The 23,067-nt window shown below is 43.5% G+C and overlaps 1 pseudogene; it reads left to right on the top strand.

Annotated features, from left to right (window-relative positions):
• Positions 1-11,209, top strand: part of LOC127660315 (WD repeat-containing protein 27-like) — a 40,922-nt pseudogene extending 29,713 nt beyond the window's left edge.
• Positions 11,210-23,067: the final 11,858 nt, after the last annotated feature.

Here is a 23,067-nt window from a genome sequence, read left to right as displayed (position 1 = left end):
TGCTTCCTTTCAGATCACAATTAGAAATTTGCCCTTCAGATGGGAGCAACTCTGGTCATTTTGAATTATGTGAGAAATACTGGCAACACATCTAGTTCTTTTTAAAGGCTTTTTTCTGAAACATCACCATGTCATCAGCTGCACAGGAGTTCAGGATGCCCCTGGTGGGACCGTGGTTACTGGTCCTGTAGCTCACTTGGTAAAGCATGGCACAATACCAAGGTCATGGGTTCGATTCCCATGATACACTAAAATTGATATAAATAACTGGGATATACTTTCTATAAAACTGTGTTTTGTTTTTTGTTTGTTTTTTTTTTCAAATGTTTACTATCCTTAATCATTTATGGTGCCTTGTGAATTGCCTTTACAGCTTTAATTCATTTTTATTATTTTTAATGGACCATCAAGTCAATTCATCACAAGAAATTGGATTGTGTCTCTTCAATTTAAATTTATTTTATAGAAGTTTCAACATTTTAGGTAAGTAAAAACATATCTTGAGTTCAATAATAGTGTGAATGTACTTTGTAAATCCTGGCTAGCGTTCATTAAAAACTGTTTTCTTAGAGATCATTGCAATCATTACACAATACACTTTTTGCAGCAAGAATTAAAGAGAACTAGGGGTATAAATATATACAGTATATCACAGAGATGGGTGACTCGAGTTACATGACTTGACTCGAGTCTGACTCAAGTCGTAAATTTAAGGACTTGTGACTTGCTTGACTAAATGAAGAAAATGACTTGACTTTGACTTGAGAGTGATACGTGACTTGACTTAAACTGCGTGACTCAAAAATGACTTGAATGTTTTTTATTAATATTATTGTTTTCAATAATTTATTATAAACGGTAATGAAATATGTTTAAAAAATATTGCAACATCAATTAATTCATATTTAAAAATGTAAGCCCGCCAGCACCACTGATCTGCATATGGTGTGCACAATGGGCCAAAATGAAAGATGATTATCCAGTTACCAAAATAATCTCCTTCGGATATAAAGATTTTGAATTGGACTGTGAATAAAAAAGTATGAAAATATGCAGTGCAAAAATATCCGATACAACCACCACAACCTCGAATTTCATCAGACATTTCAAAAACCACAAGGAAAGGTAAGTAAATCATTTAATTATCCAGAAAGATTAATATGTAAAATTACTGTTCAAATGTTTGAGGGTTGTCAGTAAATTTAAATGATTCACAATTAATCTCATGTTTTGTAGCACAAGTTTGAAATTACCCGACATTGCCTCTAAATGTGTGTGTGCCTTTTCTAAACCTTCTCAACAGTCAACAATATAACATAACTATAACAGGTAGATTTGCATTCACAATGCTTTATTTAAAATGTGACAAGTAGTATAAAATATACAGAATGACTTGTGACAAAATCAAAGTGCTCTCATAGTGATTATGAAGCCGTTGAATGCAATACTTTTATGACTATTTTATATAAATGTATCTCTTAAGGGAAATGACTGCCTTCAGAAAAGTTTAGATGGGATTTTCTTTTCATCTTAACTCTGTATATTTTTCTAAAGAGCCATACTACAAACAAATTATTTACTATTTTAAAAAACAAAGTTTTCAATAAAATAAAATGTTAATATTGCCCATAGACTAATCAAAAACAAACAAATATGCAAACAGTAACATGTTGCTAAATGGAATTTACATGCGTTTGTCCGGGTATCCATAAAATTACTTCCTTTTACAATTGTTCATTAAAAATGTAACTTTGCTTTTGGGCTGGGAGATATGTAAAAAATATTTTAATGATAATAGCATTTAAAATATTGCAATATCCGATTATGTGGTGAATATTTTGCTTGATTGATTTTGCTTTAAAAATTAAATTAATTTATTGAAACTTAAACAAAAGACATTTCTAAATTCAAATTGCACTTCAAACGAATCAAAAAAAGCTATTAAAATAACGAAGTGGTTAATATCTTATATATAGATGCCTCCTCGAATCCAAAATTTACCATCTCCAACAACCCCATTTGCCATCACACAAACATCTGTCAACAACACGAGATGAAATATTACTAATAGCCTATAAAATTAAGATCTAAAGACAATTATAACTGTAAAGATTTTTATAATAATCATCATAATAAATAACCCTAATAAATCCCCTTGTGTTCCCAAAAAATGCTGCCAAATGTGTGTTATTATCAAATGTGTTTGCATTGCGTTTTGGTAATACAGTTTATGCTGCCTAAAGAAAAGAAAAATAAATTTTAGGTTCAAGGTGAACGTGTCTTGTATTACTTTATGATTTAATAATTTACGTCTTTGTTTCTTTAATACAAAGATACCTGTATATATAACTGAACCTGCGTTCACAATGTGTAAGAGTGAACTGCTCTGTGGAAATAAAGCAAAACTTACGAGATGATCGGTGATCATGTGCAGCATTCTCATAGACTATATTATTTTTCCAAACAGTTTTCAGTTGAATGAAACAGAGAAAAGGGAGTTCCCTTTACAAAAAGCTTCACTACGATGCTGCGCTGCTAATCGCTACGGGGGAACAACTCTAGCTGTGAACCGAGCTGAAATAGTGTGTGTAACACGTCAATGAACATTGACCGGAATTTATAGCCTCGGCTGATGTAATCGTTAGATGCACCTGTGGCCAGGCTATAAATGGATACATCACCAGGTGTCGTCAGAAACTCTTTTTTCAGAGCGATTCTGTTTCTGTGTGTTTCACAAACCCTGTCAAAACTTTCTTTCCTCTGTTAGGAGTTAGAATCAGTTAGGCAGTGTGCAGTGAACGTTGTTCTCTATTCTCTTCTGTCTAGAAAATATTATATATATATATATATATATTTCAAAAAAAGAGAGAGAATGACTGAAAGCCGCAAACGATGCGTGTTCCCCTCTTCTCGCTCTATAGCTGAAGACGACACACATCAGTTTTTGCTCTGTTTGTTTGGGGGTAAGAGCACGCTGCTCTCGCGTTGCAGCAGGGTGGGTGCGAGCACTGCGATTTGCTTTAACAGGCAGAGTGCGTCGTGCTCGCCTCGCTTGCTTCCGGGAGTCAGCACTCACGAAAAAAAAGAGCCGTTCGTGGGGCTCTTGCATGGATTTGGCTGAGGAGCAAGAGACAGGTTGATCCCTTTCTCTCACTCTCTCCCCAAACCCAGCTGGTCCTTCACATGATCTCGAAGCGCGTTCTGACGCGTCTTCGGATCATGAGGTGGATCGCGATTCTCTTCCCGCCTCCGAGCGTTCCGTCCGCGATAAAAAATCTACGGAGGAATTGCTCGATGTTGTTACTCGTGCGGTTGCCAGATTGGACTGGCCACGCGAAAAAGAGACCCCCAAATGCTCCAAATTAGGGGATAGATTTTATCTTCCAGTCTAAGAAAGGGAACGCCTCATGGGTCCCTTCCCTTTCTTTGATAACCTCCATGAAGAGCTTTTTCGCTCATAGAGAACCCGTAAAAAAAAAAAAATTATAAAAATAATTATAATAATAATATATATATATATTTTCTTCCCGTGTTCACATACCCTCGACGTCATTATATTCGACTATCGTGGGTGCTGAGGCACGGGGGTATTCAGTGATGCCGCCGGTCGAAGAGATGCTTGCGGGCTATCTCTCGCCGGGCTCGGCATCGTCACTTAAGAAGCCCTCTCTCTCCTCAAAGCCTTGTAGGACAACCTCCACTTTAGTGGGAAGGGCTTATCAAGCAGCAGGTCAGGCTGGTGCTGCTCTGCACACTATGCTGTTTTACAGGCGTACCAGGCTGACCTCCTGGACGACCTGAGTGTGGGTTCTGCACTTGACGAGCAAGCCTCAGACCCGCCTCGGTCCTGACTGAAGGGAGGCTCAAAAGCAAAGCGTGGCGAGTCGTGCTCCTCCTCCCAGGGATTGGGGACAGTCTCGCCGCCCTCGCCAGCCCCCAAAGCAAGACCTCAGGACTATAAATTCTAGTAAGAGAAAACCCTGACGGTCTTGCGCCTAGATTAGGGGTAGCTCCCTCGGGACGGGCGCGTGCTTCACTTCACCCCTCCCGGTACCCCCTCGAAGCCCCTCCATTCCCGCCACCTCTTGGTGTTTCGGGTTGCAGAGGCTTCCGTCAAAATTGGGTGTTTTCGCTGTTCCTGCATTTTATTCAGGACGCGAAACTCCCGACAACCCCTCAACAGGAAGTGTTAAAATATAATACCCATCTCAGGGATCCTGCAGCGTGGAAACTTCTGCCGGATATATTCTTTTCTGTGGGTCTTATAAGGGCGTCAGGATTTAATTCACTCGCCGCTTTTCCGTGTTTCAACGGCTTGTTCTCACTACCGTGAACCGGATTTCTTTTTATGTAAAAACAAAACAAAAAAACTCAATCTCCTGGTTAAAGGGGCCATGGTATGTGTTCCCTTCCAGAGAGAGAGTTAGGTTATTACACTAAATACTTCCCGTTTCCCATGGAGGGTGAGGGGTGGCGTCTGGCTTAGATCTTAAAGCTTGAACTACCCGTGGGTGTTCAAGTCCAAGATGATGCCTGTCAAGACGGTCGTGTCTCAAGCCCCTCAACTCGTTTGGCTGGTCACCATCGATCTTATGACGCACTTCTATACTTCATTTAGAAGTTCTGCCACAACATGGAAAGTTCCTGAGGTTCACTTCCGGGGGCGAAGTCTTCCAGGGTCAGGTTCTTTCACTCAGCCTAGCCCTTTTTACCCGCACATTTACAATGCATGATGTAGCGCTGGCTCCTTGCAACTCCGGGGCATCTGCATTCTGAATTATGTAGACGACTGGCTGATCCTAGCGCAGTTCCAGGAACTGGCAGTTCAGCACAGGGACATCGTCTTAGCTCATCGGTTTCTCTGGGGTTGAGGCTCAACGCCTAGTAAAGCGTCCTCTCTCCCACTCTGAACACTGTCTATCGGGGCATCGTATGGAGTTCAATCACAATGCGGGCACAACTGTCTCCCGCTAGGATTGAGTCCATTCAGATCACCCTGAGCAAAGTCAGGCTAGGTCAAGGTTGCACTGTTATCAGTATCAACGATTTCCAGGTCTCAGGGCGACCGCGTCCACGGTGATCCCTCTGGACCTTCTGCTCATGAGACCATTTTTGTTGTGGCCAAAAGCCAGGGGATTTCTTCCAAGGGCCAAAACCCCTAGGCTAAAAAGGGTTACGCGCCTCAGGCTTCGTTCCCTTTCTATGTGGTTCAGACCCCAGTTTTCTGCCTTGGGTCCCACTCTAGGTGCATCTTGTTGTCGCAGACTGCTAATGACAGACGCCTCCCTGACGGGCGGGGTAGTGGCCTTAAGTGGTCGTCCAGCTTAAGGGGATAGGAGGGTCGTCAGCTCGGTTGTCACAGTCACTGTCTCTGGTTGATGGCTGTATTTCTGGCCCTGAAATACCTCCTCCTGAGGCTGCCATGTCTTGGTGCGGGTGGACAATACAGCGGTAGCCTCTTACATAAATCATCAAGGAGACCCACGTTCTTGTCAGCTGTATTTCTGACATGTCGGATTCTCCTTAGGGCCCAGGGTAAGCTCCTGTCACTCAGGTCAGTTATATCCCTGGATGCCCGTTATACTGAGAGCAGATTCACGGTCCAGACAGAAAATACCAACGGGGAGTTAAGAACTCCACCCTAAGGTAGTAGTTGCCCAGAGTTCAGCCAGCAAGGGTTTTTGCCTCTTACTGATAGCACCGAGCTGGCCGAACAGGGCTTGGTTCTCGGAGCTAATCTCTTCCCTCGATGGCTCGCCTTGGGCGATTCCGAAGAGGAAGGATCTTCTATCTCAGGCACAGGGCAATATTTCATCCCTGCCCTGAATTGTGGAATCTTTCATGTTTGGCCCCTAAGGGTACCAACTGAGGGACACAGGGCTTTCTCTTGAGGTTATCGAGACCTTTTTAAATGCTGGGCTTTTTCCACTTGGAACAAGTTTGGGTGAGATCTTAGGGCAGAAGAGGACCTCTTCGCCTCTATGAATAGCGCAATGTCTCCTCTACTTCTCCCTGAAATTACCCAGCCCCCTTGGGTCTGGACGTTAAGACACATACATGACCCAGAATGCATCTGTATGCATTTCTTTCCCCTGTTTCTCTGCTCCCGGGAGTCTTGGCGATGTTCACCAGCAAGGGTCTTGCCTCCTATTAATGGTGCTGCGCTGGCCGAACAGGATATGTTTCTCTGAGCTAATTCCTCTCCTCGACGGCTCGCCTTGTGCGTTTCCGAACAGGGAGGACCTTCTCATCCTTGGCCCGAATTGTGAAAACTTTCATGTCTGGCCCCTAAGGGTACCAAATGAGGTTCACAGGGTTTTCTCTTGAGATTATCGAGACCATTTCAAGTGCTAGGGCTCCCTCCACTTGGAACTGATCTGGGTAGATTTTACAGGGCAGAAGAGGACCTCTTCGCCTCTGTTGATAGTGCAATGTCTCCTCTACTTCTCCCCGAGTCACTTTTACATCTAAAATGACCGCAAAAGTAACGAATGGTCCATGACAGAACTTTTACTATTCAGATCCGTCATTATTTGTAGTGCAACCTTTGATTGGCACACACATTCTGTACCATGCAATGTTTTGCATAACCACAATATGTTAACGATACTCGTAAATTTGTACCAGTTGACACATTTTGCAAGTATATCGTTTTAACCATTATAGCGTCCACCCATAAGGGAACAATATACTCTCTGGAACTTTATCCTTAGCTGATCATAGCTGCATTATGTCATTGCAGTTGTCAACTGAGGACAGCAAGTGGTTTCCGCTCTGTCAGTTGACTAAGTACCAAGAAAATTCGTAAGCTTTAAACAATACATTTGTTTATCCTTTCTCTTAAAGTATATATTTGTTCCTTTTAATGAGAAGCAGATTAACCTGGCTTCCACAGAGCGTAAATAAAGACCCAGACCCACAAAAAAACACACTATATTCATAATGCATAATCAGAGTAAACACAACAATCAGACCCACCTCATGTGATGAGCGAAAGAGGGGCCTCAGGCAAACGCTTCCATGATGTTTTGCTGCCAAATTTATTTTGACCTTTATGTTAATATTTCTTGAATTGTCTGGTCATGTCTGTACCAATATTTTTGTATAGACAAAAACAGTGTGCTTTGGCAGTCTAAGCAATCTCATTAAATAAGTTCATTTATTGTATGGTTGTGCTGCTCCATAAAGTCTGATGACAGGAGGTGAACTGGTGAAATGCTATAGATAGTATTAAAACACTTTATGTGTATGTGTATAACATTGTTAATGGAGTAATGTGCTCAGTAGACACATATCTTTCAGGTTTATCTGATAGGTTTATATCTATAAAAAGAATAGGGTTAAGCACCAGGGGTAATTCCATCACTGTGGGTTTTTAGATAGCACTTATTAAATTGTAAGTAAAGACAGTGAATTTGTATGTGTGTTTGTTTAATTCTAGTGTTTCATATTACCCAAAGAATATTCAATCAGTTGTTAGATACCCTAAAAGAATTCTGTGTCAAGCAATCTACGCCCTGCTGAAAACTCATTTTAAACCAGAATAAAATGGTTTGCTGGACTAAAAAGGTTTAAGATGGTTTTAGCTGGTTTAATATTGTCTCCCAGCCTGGCCAAGCTATTTTAGCTGGGAGTCAGCTGGTTTCCCAGACTGAGCAGCTAAAACGTACCCAAAACCCTTCTAAAACCAGCCAAAAGACCAGTTTGACTAGACTAGATGACCAGTAAACAGTGTTGGGTAGTAACGGATTACATGTAATCCAGATTACGTAATTAGATAACAAAAATTTGATTGAAGTACATTTTTAAATACTCAATCGGATTAAAGTTACTTTTTATGGATTACATGATTACATGTTAATCCGACAACTGTGGAAATTGTTTATAATATATTGATCCCTATATTTAATTATTATTGTTTTAAAATATTTTCCATTTTTTATTCTTAAACAGCCTACAGCTCAAATACTGAATGTTCAGTAAGTCTTTGAGTGTTTTCGTAAGGGGGAGGAGGGTTGTGGAATTACAAATACAGACCTGATAAGGGCCATCAGACAGGTGTCTATAAATTTCAATGAAGATGGATCTTTTTTTTCTAATCCACATAAATGCCAAAACCAACGGCATTAGTGCGATAAAGTTAGCTTTTGATTTGCCAATTGCTTTAGTACTCTGCTTGAAAAATTTGGCTTTTGGTTTTGTGACAATTGTATTTTTTTATGACGTTGATTCACAAATATAAATGGTTGGATCTTTTACAACACATGGATGGATTCAATAATGGCTGGAGTAAGAACATTTTAAGTGCCTTTTTTATTTAATGCAGAAACAGGCAAATAGCGAGTAAACAACACACACAAAAATCATATATATTTTTATATTTATATCAATTAAGTAAAATTTTCGGAAAGTTTTTACCATTTTATTGTAATCAAATGCATGTTACATTAAATAAACAAGAATTAGGTCAGAAGTAATCAAAAAGTAATCTAAAATAAATCAGATTAGATTACTTTAAGAATATAATCCAATAGATTACCTTACTAACTACAATTTTAGTCATGTACTTTGTAATTAGTACCAGATTACAATTCAGAATAATCTACTGTACCTAGCACTGCCAGTAAACCATGTTAGGCTGATTAAGATCTAAAAACCTGCTTTTTTTCAGCAGGTTAGACTGGGGGATAAAATGCTTTAACTGATGTTAAAATATCTATTGAACTGTTTAAAATACTTAAACAGTATTTGAAAATACTTAAACAATGTTTGAAAATCTGAATAACATTGTGGTGGTGGGGGTGTGATCAAGCGCCGGATTGAGAATGCAGAGCGAGATCTGGAGATGAGAATGATTATCTCTGACACCTGTTTTTCAGTGCAGTGAGGGCATGAGAGGATTTAAGAGAGAGCCCGACACCAGAGAAAGGAGAGAGATTTTACACACGCATTGCATGCTGTGCATTTTGTTTGAGGCTGAAAAGCAATGTTTTTGGTTCCTGTTTTTGCTGAAAAGTGATTTTTGTGTGAAATAAAAATAAAGCTCACTTGGATTGTTTATCCGGTCCCTGCTTCCTCCTCCTCCACACCCAACTAACCTGTTACAATCATCTCATTCTTTGAAGATAAATTGTTTGCTCAACCCTGTGTTATTCTAGCCCTATATTACATTTCTTAACACAAAGGGAGAAATTGTGAAAAATGTTGTGCTCTGTGATGTCATACAGTGGAAGCTTATGGTGACTATACCTCGTCAAGCTTTAACAGAATGCAAAAGTATAATTCAGAAGTCTAATAAATTATTTAATGAAACTAATGATTGTTATGAAAGCATACTATAAGTTTTGGTGAGAAACAAACCAAAATATAATGTATTTAGTGAAAATTTTCACTGAAGAGCAACAGTTCACACAGCACCCACAACATGGTGGACAATATTGAAAATAGAAAACAAGTGATCGATAGAATGTACCATCACTCGTCACTTCTACAGTTACTTTTTGAGCAAGAATGAGTTTGACAAAATCACTTCCAGCTCAGATAAATCCATAATTGCAATAGTGCTGATTTATGGACTTGCTTTCCTCAAAAAGCAAAGGTACTAGTTACTGAGTCTTTTTTAGTAAATGGTTTGACTTGTACATCTTCATAATGATGCCAAAAGTTACTGAACTTCTGCATTCAGAGTTTTATTCTGCACTCATAATCCTTGAAGAGTATCTAAAAAGGCTTTGTTGAGTTTTAATTCAGCTTTGTTTTACCATGGCTTTATGATTCTGTTCATGTGCTGAAGAATAAACAATAGAATCTCCACTCAAAGCTTCTCCCAAGTCTGTCATGTTACCTTCATCACTAAGCATAAACTGGCAAAATCTAGGGAAATGTGGTTGAGTAATTGCAAACACAAGCCCCGGGAATAATGAAGTGATGCATCGATTCATGTGCTTTCAGAAGTTTATTCCCACATCAGTTTGTACTGTCCCTATGAAATCCATCAGGCCTTGAGGAAACATGACCACCAGTTGGGTAGCACAGCTATGTGGATATCAATTTTTTTTTTAAAGCACCTTGATAGAGAAAATACAGGCTTCAGATTTATTGCCATACTCAACTGAGATTTATTCTGTGCTTTTGGACATATTCATGGCCTCTTATTCATTTAAATGTTCTAGAAGATTGTGAACCTCATTATGCATCAGTTTGAAAGCAGTCCCAAGCACAGCATCAGCATGATAATTTCACCATTTACCTTGTAAGAGTGTCTTTTTTATAATTGGGTTGATTAGTGATTGGTTATCATCAAATATGGTGCCTTTCAGCAAGGCACTTAACCCTATTACCCTAAGGAGATTGTTCCTCTGTACTATAAGTTGTTTAAATAAAAGCCTCTGCCAAATGACTACTTACAGTACATACTAGAGGAAGTGATGTCTACCGAGAGAACAAAAATTAGCTCTGGAAACATAAAGCTGATACTAAACAGATCCACATTAGGGACTGAAGACCCTGGACTTCTTTTGTTTTTCATGCCAAAGGCTTGACTTTCCTGAGCAGTTCTTCAGTTCTTCACTCAGTTCCCCTGAGTAAATGGTCAGTTCAAATGCGGGATTTGGTAATAGCGGCATAAATGTTATTCAGTCTAGAGAGCAGATGATTATACAGTATGTGCTCTTTTCAGTTGCTTCACAGGCAAATTCCAATAGATAGTTATGTGAAATAGATTTTTTTTTAAATTCTAAAGAAAATTTGAGTTGTGCTTGCACGTGCAAAACTCTACAAAACGTTGCTAGAGTGTTGTGTATGGTTGCTACAGTAGGGTGTCTGGGTAGATGCTGGGACTTTTCTGAGGGGTTGCTTACTGGCCCACGTCAAAAAAGCCCATATCGGAAGTCTCTATGAAATTTCAGAGTTCCTTCTATTTGAGTAAAGTCTGATTTCTTAGAGAGGTAATAGCACACCTCTCCTCAACAAGTCACACAATTTGAGGTAAGAGTGTTCTTAGTAATGAAGAAGGATGAGTTACATGTCTGTCGAAGTTTAAAACTTAGGGTAGGGTTTTATAGAAGGTCACATTAATTAAAGTCTTTGTCTCTATCTCTTTCAGGTGTGGGTCACAATGAAAATCAAATTAACCGCTGTCATCACTGCACTGCAGCCTTCTCACCCTGCAGATACTTCATTGCTACTGGCTCAGAGGACCATTTTGTGAGTCGATCTTATACATCAATGAGGGTTGGGTACCATTCAAATTTGATTTGAGAATTTCAATTCAAAACCAGTTCAATTCCGTTGAACTCCGATTTGAGTTAGTAAACAGGATGTAACATTGCTACTTGAATTTAAATTTAAAAGAAAATTCTGTTAAATGGATAGTTCACCCAAAAATTTAAATTCTCTCATCATTTGTTTAACCTGGACAAGCGACAAAGGCATTTCAAACATTTCATACAGTGCTATTTCACTGCCTACTGTGGTATTGGTAAAGAAACTGCATTAAACTTTGCATTAAATTTATACCACAAAAGCTGGCCTAGAGTAGAGATATGAAGAGAAACCTACAATCATCTCTGTTGTGCTGGACCACTTTTTCCAGTGAACTCTTTAATTATCCCTCTCTTAGTTTTTCTTATCATATTCAGCAGCTGCATCACATTTAATGTTGAGTTTCTCCACATCCTTTGCCAGAAGTGTCAAAACAACTGGCTCTTATGAGAACAACAGTAAGATATCCATACTTTCATGGTGTTCTGTTGTTAAAAGTGCTCTGTTTTTCCACAGAGCCATTTACTAAGCAACCTTCAAAAATAATGGAGTGGGTTCGTTCGCATGCCCAAAAGTTATGGTTCATTGTTGATGGATTTTCGAGCAGGGGTATCGCCAAACTGGATCATGCAAAATGAAAGCCCTGGGTCCCATCTCTCTTTTTTATCTCTCTTTATTGTTACAGGATATGGCATTTAATGGCATTTTTATCATTTTCTATAATTGCAGTGCTCATAAGCATGCATTATACATTTGCTAAATGTTAGGTTTTGCAAATATTTAAAACCTCACTTAAACAGTTTAGTCTGAAAAACTGTTGTCATCAGCTTTCAGCTTTACCTGAGCCAAGATTGTTATAGTAACTGAAATTATGTAGCATACCTGCATCATCCTCAAATTCCAGTTAGAGGCTATTTCTAATTTTTACATAAATGTTTTATAGAACTCTTCTTATAATACAAAATTATAATTAGAATTTTGAATTGAATAGTTTGAGTTTTTTTTTTTTTTGCACTTTTTGAAGCAATCAAATTACTTTTCCATTATTGTAGGATGGCAGCACTCTGCTCTGTTTGTGTTTGTGTATGTGCGTTTAGTCCTTGCTCAAGTCAGTGGAATAATATGTGTGTCTTGATGTCTGTTATTAATCGCCAAGTCTAGGCAAAGCAGGAGAGGTTTGAGGCAAAGCAGGAGAGCTATAAGAGGATATCCATTGAACCACAAGCTTTCCAGTGTTTCTTGGAAGTTGACAATGAGAACAGTAGTAAGCTACTATGCTGATATTTGTTGGTGTCTTGTGACTTCCATAAGCCAGATGCATTCGTCGATGTCTTTTACGTTTATGTCACTATTAACTTTCATTGTATGGAAAAGAGCAGTTTGGATATTTAGTTGTAAATAGCTCGTTTTGTCTCCCACCAAAGAAAGAAAGTTGAGAAAATCACAGTAGATGACAATTCTCATTTGTGGGTAAACGATTTCTTTAAGATGAGCAGGTAACTGTCCTGCTTTTACTCTTAAGGACATTATTTCAAACATATGTATGTGTCATGATGGCCTGGCTAGTGTTAGACAAATATGTGTCATCGCCATCTGTTGACATGACAAATTTGTGAGTTCTAGTTAAGAGTGTCTGATTATGCATTTAATGCAAATGTTATTGGATGTTAGCATTCTCTGTCATTATTAACCTCTGTTATGGCCAGTACAGAAAGAGAGGATTTGGTGTAAATTTGTCCTTAAAGGAATAGTTTACCCCAAAATTAAAATGCACTCATCATTTACTCACCCTCATGCCATCCCAGATATGTATGACTTTCTTTCTTCTGCTGTACTCAAATGAAGATTTTTAGTAGAATATTTCAGCTCTGTTGGTCCATACATTGCAAGTGAATGGTTCTAAAATGTGAAGCTCCAAAAGCACATAAATACAGAATAAAAGTCATCCATACAACTCCAGTGGTTAAATCTATTTCTTCAGAAATGATATGATGGGTGGGTGTGTGAGAAACAGATCAATATTTTAGTCCTTTTTACTATCATTCTCCACATTCACTTTTACAATCTTCTTTTGTTTTTGGCAATTCACATTCTTTGTGCATATCGCCACCTACTGGGCAGGGAGGATAATTTATAGTAAAAAAGGACTAAAGTATTTATCTGTTTCTCATTCACACCGATTTTATCGCTTCTGAAGGATTGATTATTATTATGCTGTCTCTGTGTTTTTTGGAGATTAAGAATTTTGGTACCACTCACCTAACAAGGAACAATCCAACAACAATTTAAAGGTTTGGAACAAATGTTGTAAACAATCACATCGTAAACCTTAAATCCCATTCAACCAATGTTAAGGAAACTGGACATTTTCATGTTCCCACAACCAGGGGCAGTTCTAGAGGGGGGGGCAAGGAAGAAGACTGCCCACCCCCCTGCGGTCGGATGATATAACAGTAGCACACACCCATTAGATATCCTGCATAAAGGGGTTTTCACACTTGAAATTGCTAACTCGGGGTTATCTTATTCCATGTTTCACACTGTTCATATTTTATACCAGGTTATTATAATTACCTGGTATACGTTTTTGAGATTTCAAACTGTGCATTTGTTTTTGTTTTTTTGTTATTTAATGAGTTATTGAATGATTTAGTGATCTTTGACCTTTCTTCTAGGCTTATATATATACAGAGCAGCAACTTTCTCCATAAGCTCCAGAGACAGTCTGAAACAGTCCTAAATGTGGTTTTCAATCCTGCCAATCCGGAAGTAAAACTGTTAAACTTATTAAACACTAACTGTAAAGCAATTGTTCTCTTTTTAACAATTATGAATACCTAATAATGACTGTATGTACTAAACGTCTAGGTTACGTATGTAACCTCCGTTCCCCGATGGAGGGAACGAGACGTTGTGTCAGAGCAGCGACACTAGGGGTCTCTCTTGAGCGCTGATATTCACCTCTGGACTATGAAAAAAAGGCCAATGAGAGTTGGCAACCAGTATTTGCATGTCCCGCCCCCGGACATACGGGTATTTAAGCAGCGCAAATACTGGAGTTCATTCAGGATTTTTCTGAGGAGCCGGAAATGGTCCGGCCACAACAGTGGCTCGGCTCAGCGACGTGGCAGGGGAGACACAACGTCTCGTTCCCTCCATCGGGGAACGGAGGTTACATACGTAACCTAGACGTTCCCCTTCTGTCGCTCTCTCCACGTTGTGTCAGAGAAGCTACACTAGGGGTCCACAGCGTGTACGTGAACTGCTGATACAGGAGCGAGCAGGTATTCTTACGTGCAGGACGACCAACTGTATCAGGCTGCACGTACCCTTCCCCAATGCCCCATTTAAGCCATCAGGATTCCTTATTGTTACCCCGGAAGGGGGAACAAGGTGCTGGCTGCCAACCTGGGAACGGGCCAAGCCTGGCCGGGCCTCTTTTCTCTCTATGTTTCTCGCATAGAGCAACTTAGGCCGGGGCCCTTACATGCATTGAGGGAAGGGGGTCTTAGCCCTTATTCAGGGCGGAGAAGACCCTGCGGAGGCCACGCCTACCCGAGAGGGGAGGCAAGTTTAAGTGGCAAAACCATCAGAGGCCTGACTTATGGCCTATGTGGAAAAGTCGGTGCGGTGGTAGATCCAGCCTATAGAGGGGGGAACATACAGCACGGCATCCAAGGCAGCTGTGACTGCCTAAGGGAAGCACGGGAGTCCGCTCGCCAGAGGGGACAGAACCGTGGCGTTACACAAAGGGGGAGTCCGAAGGAGGCCTTACCTGTGGAGCACCTACACCAGTGCAGGGTAGCTTGCGGTACCCGCAGTGGCTTGGGTCGGCGAGTTCCTCCACTGAACTGCGACCCATGAGCGCTAGGGAGGAATCAACCAGTGTCCCAAACCTGAGATCTCCTGGGAATGAAGGCGCACTGTTTCCCCTGGTTAGGGAGAAGGGCACTAGATGCAAGCGATTCACCCGGTCAGATCGTGGGCGTGCCACCGAGTTCTACGGGCTCGGTACCTGAGAGAACACGGGATGATACTGACCCAACTCGGAGATTGTAGAATCTCGCGAAAGTGTTAGGTGTTGCCCAGCCCGCTGCTCTACAAATGTCTGCTAGGGCAGTGCCCCTAGCCAGTGCCCATGAGGACGCAACACTCCTGGTGGAGTGGGCTCGGACCCGAAAGGGGGGGGCACGGCCTGGGTGTGATAAGCCAGGGAAATGGCGTCGTCAACCCAGTGGGCGAGTCTCTGCTTGGAGACAGCATTCCCTTTCTGCTGTCCCCCAAAGCAGACGAAGAGCTGCTCAGAGCGTCTAGTGCTCTGTGTGCGGTCCAGGTAGATATGTAAGGCACGTACTGGACACAGCAGTGAAAGGGCTGGATCTGCCTCCTTCCGAGGCAGCGCTTGCAGGTTCACTACCTAATCCCTGAAGGGTGTGGTAGGAACCTTGGGCACATAGCCCGGTCGCGGTCTTAGGATCACGAAAGTGTCTGCCGGACCGAACTCCAGGCAAGCGTCGCTAACAGAGAACGCATGCAGGTCCCCGACCCTCTTGATGGAAGCGAGCGTGATCAGCAGGGCGGTCTTGAGAGAGAGGGCCCTGAGTCCAACTGAGTCAAGCGGCTCGAAGGGGGGTCTCTGGAGTCCCGTAAGGACGACCGAGAGATCCCAGGAGGGGAACAGGTTAGGCCGGGAGGGAGCTATCCTCCAGGCACCTTTTTAGGAACCTGACGATTAAGTCGTGCTTACCAAGAGACTTTCCGTCTACCGTGTCATGGTGGGCCGTGATAGCGGCGACATACACCTTGAGGGTGGAGGGGGACAGCCTCCTCTCCAGCCTCTCCTGAAGAAACACGAGCACTGACCTAACTGCGCACTTCTGCGGGTCTTCGGCTCGGGAAGAACACCAGTCCATGAACAGACGCCACTTTAGGGCGTAAAGATGCCTGGTAGAGGGGCTCTGGCTTGGCTGATTGTATCTACGACGGTAGATGGTAGACCGGCTAGATCTTCCGCATCCCGTCCAGGGGCCAGACGTGGAGGTTCCAGAGGTCTGGGTGCGGGTGCCAGAGCGTGCCCCGTCCCTGAGAAAGAAGGTCCTTCCTCAGGGGAATTCGCCAGGGAGGGGCTGTCGTGAGAAGTGTGAGGTCCGAAAACCAAGTCCGGGTAGGCCTAGTAGGGGGCTACCAGAGTGACTTGCTCCTCGTCCTCCCTGACCTTGCATAGCACCTGTGCAAGAAGGCTCACTGGGGGAAATGCGTACTTGCGCAGCCCCGTGGGCCAGCTGTATGCCAGCACATCTGCCCCGAGGGGAGCCTCTGTCCGAGCATACCAGAGCGGGCAGTGGGAGGTTTCTTGGGAGGCAAACAGGTCTACCTGAGCCTTGCCGAACCAGTCCCAAATCAGCTGGACCGACTGGGGGTGGAGCCTCCACTCCCCGCCAGGCAAGCTTTGTCTTGACAGCGCGTCCGCTATCACATTGAGGTTGCCGGGGATGTGAGTGGCGCGCAGTGACTCCAGTCGCTGCTGACTCCAAAGGAGGAGCGTACTCCGCCTTGGCGGTTTATGTAGGCTACGACCGTGGTGCTGTCTGTCCTGACTAGGACGTGTTTGTTCCGAGTTAACAGGAGAAACTTCTGCAGGGCCAGACAAACAGCCAGCAGCTCTAGGCAGTTGATGTGCCAGCGCAGTGGGCCTCGGTTCCACCAGCCTGCGGCTGCGCGCCCATTGCACACGGCGCCCCAACCCAATTTGGAAGCGTCGGTTGTGACCAGAACACGTCGGGACACCTGCTGCAAGGGTACACCTGCCCTTAGAAAGCAGAGGTCTGTCCAGGGTTTGATGGTTTAGCGGCAGGCAGAAGTAACTTTTACGTTGTGCATGCCGCGGCGCCATGCTCGTCTCGGGACTCGAGTCCGGAGCCAGTGCTGAAGTGGTCTCATATGCATCAACCCCAGCGGCGCGGCCGCCGCAGAGGATGCCATATGCCTCAGGAGCTGTTGGAAACGTTTTAGCGGGACCATGGCGCCTGGCTTGAAGGAAGCGAGGCATTTCAGCACTGACTGAGCACGCTCGTTGGAGAGACATGCTGTCATTGAGACTGAGTCTAACTCCAGACCGAGAAAAGAGATGCTCTGGACTGGGGAGAGCTTGCTCTTTTCCCGGTTGACCTGAAGCCCCAAACGGCTGAGGTGCCTGAGCACCTGGTCTCTGTGTGCGCATAGTAACTCTCGAGAGTGAGCCAGTATGAGCCAGTCATCGAGGTAATTGAGTATGCGTATGCCGGCTACTCGGAGCAGGGCAAGAGCTGCCTCTGCGACTTTCGTGAAGACGCGAGGGGACAGAGACAGGCCGAAGGGGAGGACTATGTACTGATACGCCTGGCCGTCGAACGCGGACCGTAGGAAGGGTCGATGTCAAGGGCAAATTGAGACGTGGAAGTACGCGTCCTTCAGGTCTACCGCTGCGAACCAATCTAGATGCCGGATGCCAGATAGAATTTGTTTCTGGGTGAGCATTTTGAACGGGAGTTTGGACAAGGTCCGATTGAAAACTCGCAGGTCTAAGATCGGTCGTAAGCCGCCGCCTTTCTTGGGTACAACAAAGTAAGGGCCGTAGATACCCTTCTTCGTTTCGGTTGGAGGGACAGGCTCTATCGCGTCCTTTAATAGAAGGGAGGTGATTTCTTCGCGCAGGGAATGGGCATGTTGGCCGTGTACTGCGGAAAAATGTACACCCACGAAGGGGGGCAGAGACCTGGCAAACTGAATTGCGTAACCGAGTCGAATGGTCCGGTGCAGCCAGCGTGACGGGTTATGCAGTGAAAGCCACGCCTCTAAGCTCCGTGCTAGGGGCATCAAGGGGACAAGTTTTTTGGACGTACCCGGCGGGGCTTCGCAGCGGTGCGGAACAGGTAACGTGGCGTCGGGAGGCAACGTGGTGTCCCGAGGCTCCGGTGCTGAGAATAAACTCAAAGCACTTACCTTGCTCCGCGCACCCAGCAGGGGGCGGGTTCGTGACTGAGGAGGAGGTCTGATGCTGGCATCCTCTGGACTCGTCTGAACCGGCCGGCCGGGGGACAGTCGTGAGGCTGAAGGCGGGGACACCGCGTCCATGGAGCCGGGACTGTTGAGGCCTGAAAGCAGAGTGCCGTGAGAACGGCATTTGCGGGCCAGGTGACCCCTGAGACAACAAGGAAATAGCTCTATAGAGTGTAACGAATTTAACAAAAATTCTCCTCCCGGCCCTCCACCGGGAACGGAGTGGTCTTACCTGCTCCGGAGCTAACGTCTCGGTCTCTGGGTCTGTCATCTCAGGAGAGCCTGGGAGCCTTCTGGGTCCTCAAGGGGGTCCGTGAGACGATGGGCGTCCAACTTCTGCGGGGGCTCAACACTGGGGCTGAGAGCTGGGCCCACTCACTTGTTAGTTGAGGCGGAGCACCACTTTCTTTCTTTCTTGAAAGCCGCTGGAGGACGCCCTCGGCGAGCAGACAGGGCATGGTCCCTGGCGGCAGGTTTGCGGCAGGGCAGGATGCTTTTTTTTTTGCTTGAAAATAGCCTTCGTCTGTTTCTTCACCACTGAGGACTGCTGGGCGAAGTCGTGAAGTGGTGTCGCCGAATGGACGGAGCTGGGAGATGGGGGCGTTTGAGAAAGCGTGCTTTGTCTGCCTCCCGTACTGCCTGTCCATCGGTGCGTTTCTGGACCACGGAGTGGCCATCGCCTGTTCGAGTGCAGTTCCTGCAGCACGTCAAGAACAGGACTACCCAAGTGCAGATTTTGAAGTGCCCTGGCCCAGTGGACTTGCAGGAGGGGGCCATGGCGTGCAGGGGAGCGGTCTGGGACCGTTCTACCACCGAGGGTAGCGAGAGCGAGGAGCGAGGAAGCTGGGCTTGCTCAGCTCGGTCATGCACGTCCGGGAAGGAATCCAGGGGTGCGGCTGTGAGCGGCGCACATGCCCGCGGAACCAATTAAGCCCGGGAAGCATAGCGGACCTTCTTAGCGTCAGGCTCAGACTGGGCGGAGACCGAAGGTGGCGGCCCAGGCGAGTTATCCGCATCCGACGCCGCTGTTACGCTCTCCGATGCAGCGGTGATGTCATCATCCAATGCTGGGGAGCTCGAGGGACTGGACGGTAGGCCGTTAAGCGGACCGCACTAATCCCGAGCTCGAGGGAAGCAGGCAAGCGTGCCAGGGAGGCGGGAGGTTTTCGGGAGATTTACCCGGTAAGCGTCCGTTATTCTCCCCAGATCGTTCTCCATCGCCGCGGGCGCTCGCCTCAATCCCGTGAGGAAGGAGGCGAGCGCGGGGCGGCTGAGATGGCTCTCTCACTACAAGAGAAAGCAGAGATCGCAACGCTGCCGCGGCTATGTTCTCACACTGAAAACATAACCCATTGGAGAGAATGCTCATCCCGAGCTCGGACAGAAACAAGCAAGCGTGCCGGGAGGCGGGGGGTTTCAAGGGGTTCACCCGGCAAACGGAGCCCGTCATTGTCCCCAGATCGTTTTCATCGCCACGGCGCCTGCCTCAATCCCGTGGGAAGGAGGCGTGAGGCGGCTGAAGCGGCTTTCTCTCACTACAAGAGAAAGCCTACGACCGCAATGCTGTCATGGCTATGTTCTCGCACTGAAAACATAGACCATTCATAAAAGCGCTGCCTGCGTGTGATCGCAACCCAGGAATGCAAGGCAGTTTTTATGACCGTCAGAGGTGGGGAGACATCAACCACATCCAGAAACTACACAGGGCGGAAATATCGTCTTTAAAAAGACGCATCCTGAGAAGGACGTTCAACGCTGCTGTGTTTTGCTCTTTAGAGCGAAATTACTCTTTTAGAATAACTCTTTCGAAGTTGTCTGCGCTGTCGAGCGCCCAGGGGCAAGAATGCACAGCCGTGCACGAAGGAGAAAGCCGCTGTTATGCGCCGTCAGATACAACAGCATGCAGAGCGTCAGAGGATTAACCAGGAACTTGGTGTGTAACTCGCAGCAGAGTTCATGCACGACCATCGGCTCCGAAGAAATTTTCTGAATGAACTCCTGTATTTGCGCCGCTTAAATACCCGTATGTCCGGAGGCGGGACATGCAAATACTGGTTGCCAACTCTCATTGGCCTTTTTTTCATAGTCCAGAGGTGAATATCGGCGCTCAAGAGAGACCCCTAGTGTCGCTTCTCTGACAGAAGGGGAATGGGTATTTATAATTGTATTGGTTGATTTGTGCTTGCCTGTTCTTTTGCCTTGTGCCTCTTTGTTTTGATATTTTTTGCTTCTAACCAGAAAGAATATAAATGAGAGAAGACATATGTATATTACATGGTCTCATAATACTTGATGACATAGATTACAGTAACATACCATGCTGAAGCTATTGAAATAGAACAATCTCTTCGACTACTGAATGGGTGTCTTTTATTATAGTCTACCTGGTTTAGTGACTGTGAATGTCTTTCAAAGTGTGTTTTGTCCCACTGCCTTGCTTTGGGACTTATAAGGAAGCCCTTATTCCTTTCACTGTTAAATGAATCCACAGAAAAAAAAGACTTCCACTGGAGGTTTCAAGCAGGGAATGAAAGGTTCTGTTGGGAGATAAATGTGAGTCGCAGCACAAGTCTCCACGCTACTCACTTGGTCTAGTGTGTCATCACCTCAGTCCCTCGTCTCCAACTCAACTCAACACATCACTCACACACACCTGTAACAACCATCATACTGCTGTTTTAATAAACAGAGTCCTCATATCAAATATAAGTCATACTTAATCAGTGCCAACAAATGTCTTTGTTTCATTCTCATGTTCATTTGAACGCTTTCACCAACTGTGCAAAAGTTGTTTTTTGAAAAAGGTTTGTTTTCTTTTTGTTTGTTTTTTTGTTTTTTTGTGAGATTGGATATTAGGCTGTGTGTTCTATTCTCTACAAAAGACCTAATTGTAATTTTGTTTTCATGTTGTGATTAAAGGAATAGTTTGCCCAAAAATAAAAATTCTCTCATCATTTACTCACACTCATGCCATCCCAGAAGTGTATGAATTTCTTTGTTATGCTGAACCAAAAATATCTCAGCTTTATATCGGTCCATACAATGCAAGTGAATGGTGGCTAGAACTTTGAAATTCCAAAAAGCAGATAAATGCAGCATAAAATTAATCCATAAGACTCCAGTGGTTAAATTTATATCTAGAAGCAGAATATGTATGGTGTGGGTGAGAAACATATCAATATTTAAGTCCTTTTTTACTATAATTCTCCACTTACACTTACACATTCTTTTGTTTTTGTTTGAAATGATGCTTTTCAGTAACTTGGCAGAATGGGGCCAATATCAGGGTACTGGAACATTAGATAGTGTGATCACGTTGACCACAAACATGGCTTTAGAAGTAGCTTCCGTGAAGCTGCTTCCCCAACTACAAATTAGCTATCACACTATAAACATTTTTTATCAGTGATGGACAGGGGTGTAAAGTAACGAATTACAAATACTCACTTTACTGTAATTAACATTTTTCCAAGAATTGTACTTTCTTAAGTTGTTTAAAAATGTTATACTGTTACTTGAGTACATTTTAAGTGCTGTAATTGTACTTTTACTGCCCTATTTTCTCACCGTCTGTGTTCGCTACATCCCTGTCCTGATGTTATTTTGATCTATCAACATGATTGGCTAGAGAGAGTCTCGTGACTCCCGTCAAATCAAATCACACATATTAAGACTTGAACAGCAGCTGCAGATCTGGCGCCAACTGTGGAGAATGCCTCAAGCACAGTTCAACACCTGAACATCACGGCTGCACCTGGAAGGGCTTGTCGCAGTGAAAAGGGCCAATTTCATGATCGTGTCATGTGAGTTTAACTTGCTCAAGCCAGATATCAGCATTAATCCTGCCTCTAATTTGAAGGAACATATCGAGGTAAATTTCATATTTCTGCTTAGTAGATTCTGTGTGTCTATAGTGTAGCCTGTCATTTAACTATCTAACACTGAGATTATTGGGCTGCTGTTAGAGGATTAATACAATGTTATCAATAGGTCTGGGCAATAAAATGATATAGATGTTTATCGGAAAAAAGAGAGATGTCCTCGATCAAACTTTTGAGTAATTTTCTATACTTAGCCTATGTTCTACATCTAGAACAGGGGTGTTCATTACATCAATCGCGATAGCAAGAGCATTATTTAATAATAATATTTAAAAACATATTGTTAATTTTTTAATAATACTGACCCCTGATGTAGAGAGTGTTTGAATTGGTATAATAAATTACCAGGAAAGTAGAGATGATAAAATAATTTATAATTATGTTTAGCCTTTATAATGATAGAAATGTATCAACATTTGCAGAACAAATTCAGTAGAACATTCCACCAGTCACAAATTTTTCTTAGCTTAAAATATACAAGAACTAAATCAAAGTTGAATATTGTAGCTCAAAAGGAGGACAATGTGGCCCCCCATGTGCTTAAAGAAATAATTCCCACAAAAATTCAAATTCTCTTATCATTTACCCTCAATCTGTCTATGACTTCTTTAAGAACACAAATTAAGATTGTTAGAGGAATATTTCAGCTCTGTAGGTCCATTCAATTTAAGTGAAGGGGTGCCAACATTTTGACGCTCCAAAAAAGCACATAAAAGCAGCATAACATTAATACATACAACTCCAGTGGTTGAATCCATGACTTCCGAATTGATATGACAGGTTTGGGTGAGATACATTTTTTAGTCAATTTTTGCGAGAAATTCTTCTCTGCCTATTAGATGGCGATATGTATGAAGAATGTGAATCACCAAAAACGCAAGAAGAA

This window comes from Xyrauchen texanus, chromosome 20 (genome assembly GCF_025860055.1).
Source record: "Xyrauchen texanus isolate HMW12.3.18 chromosome 20, RBS_HiC_50CHRs, whole genome shotgun sequence".
Taxonomy (NCBI): Eukaryota; Metazoa; Chordata; class Actinopteri; order Cypriniformes; family Catostomidae; genus Xyrauchen; species Xyrauchen texanus.
The sequence above is the reverse complement of the archived record's forward strand: the minus strand, read 5'-3'. Positions and strand labels throughout refer to the sequence as shown.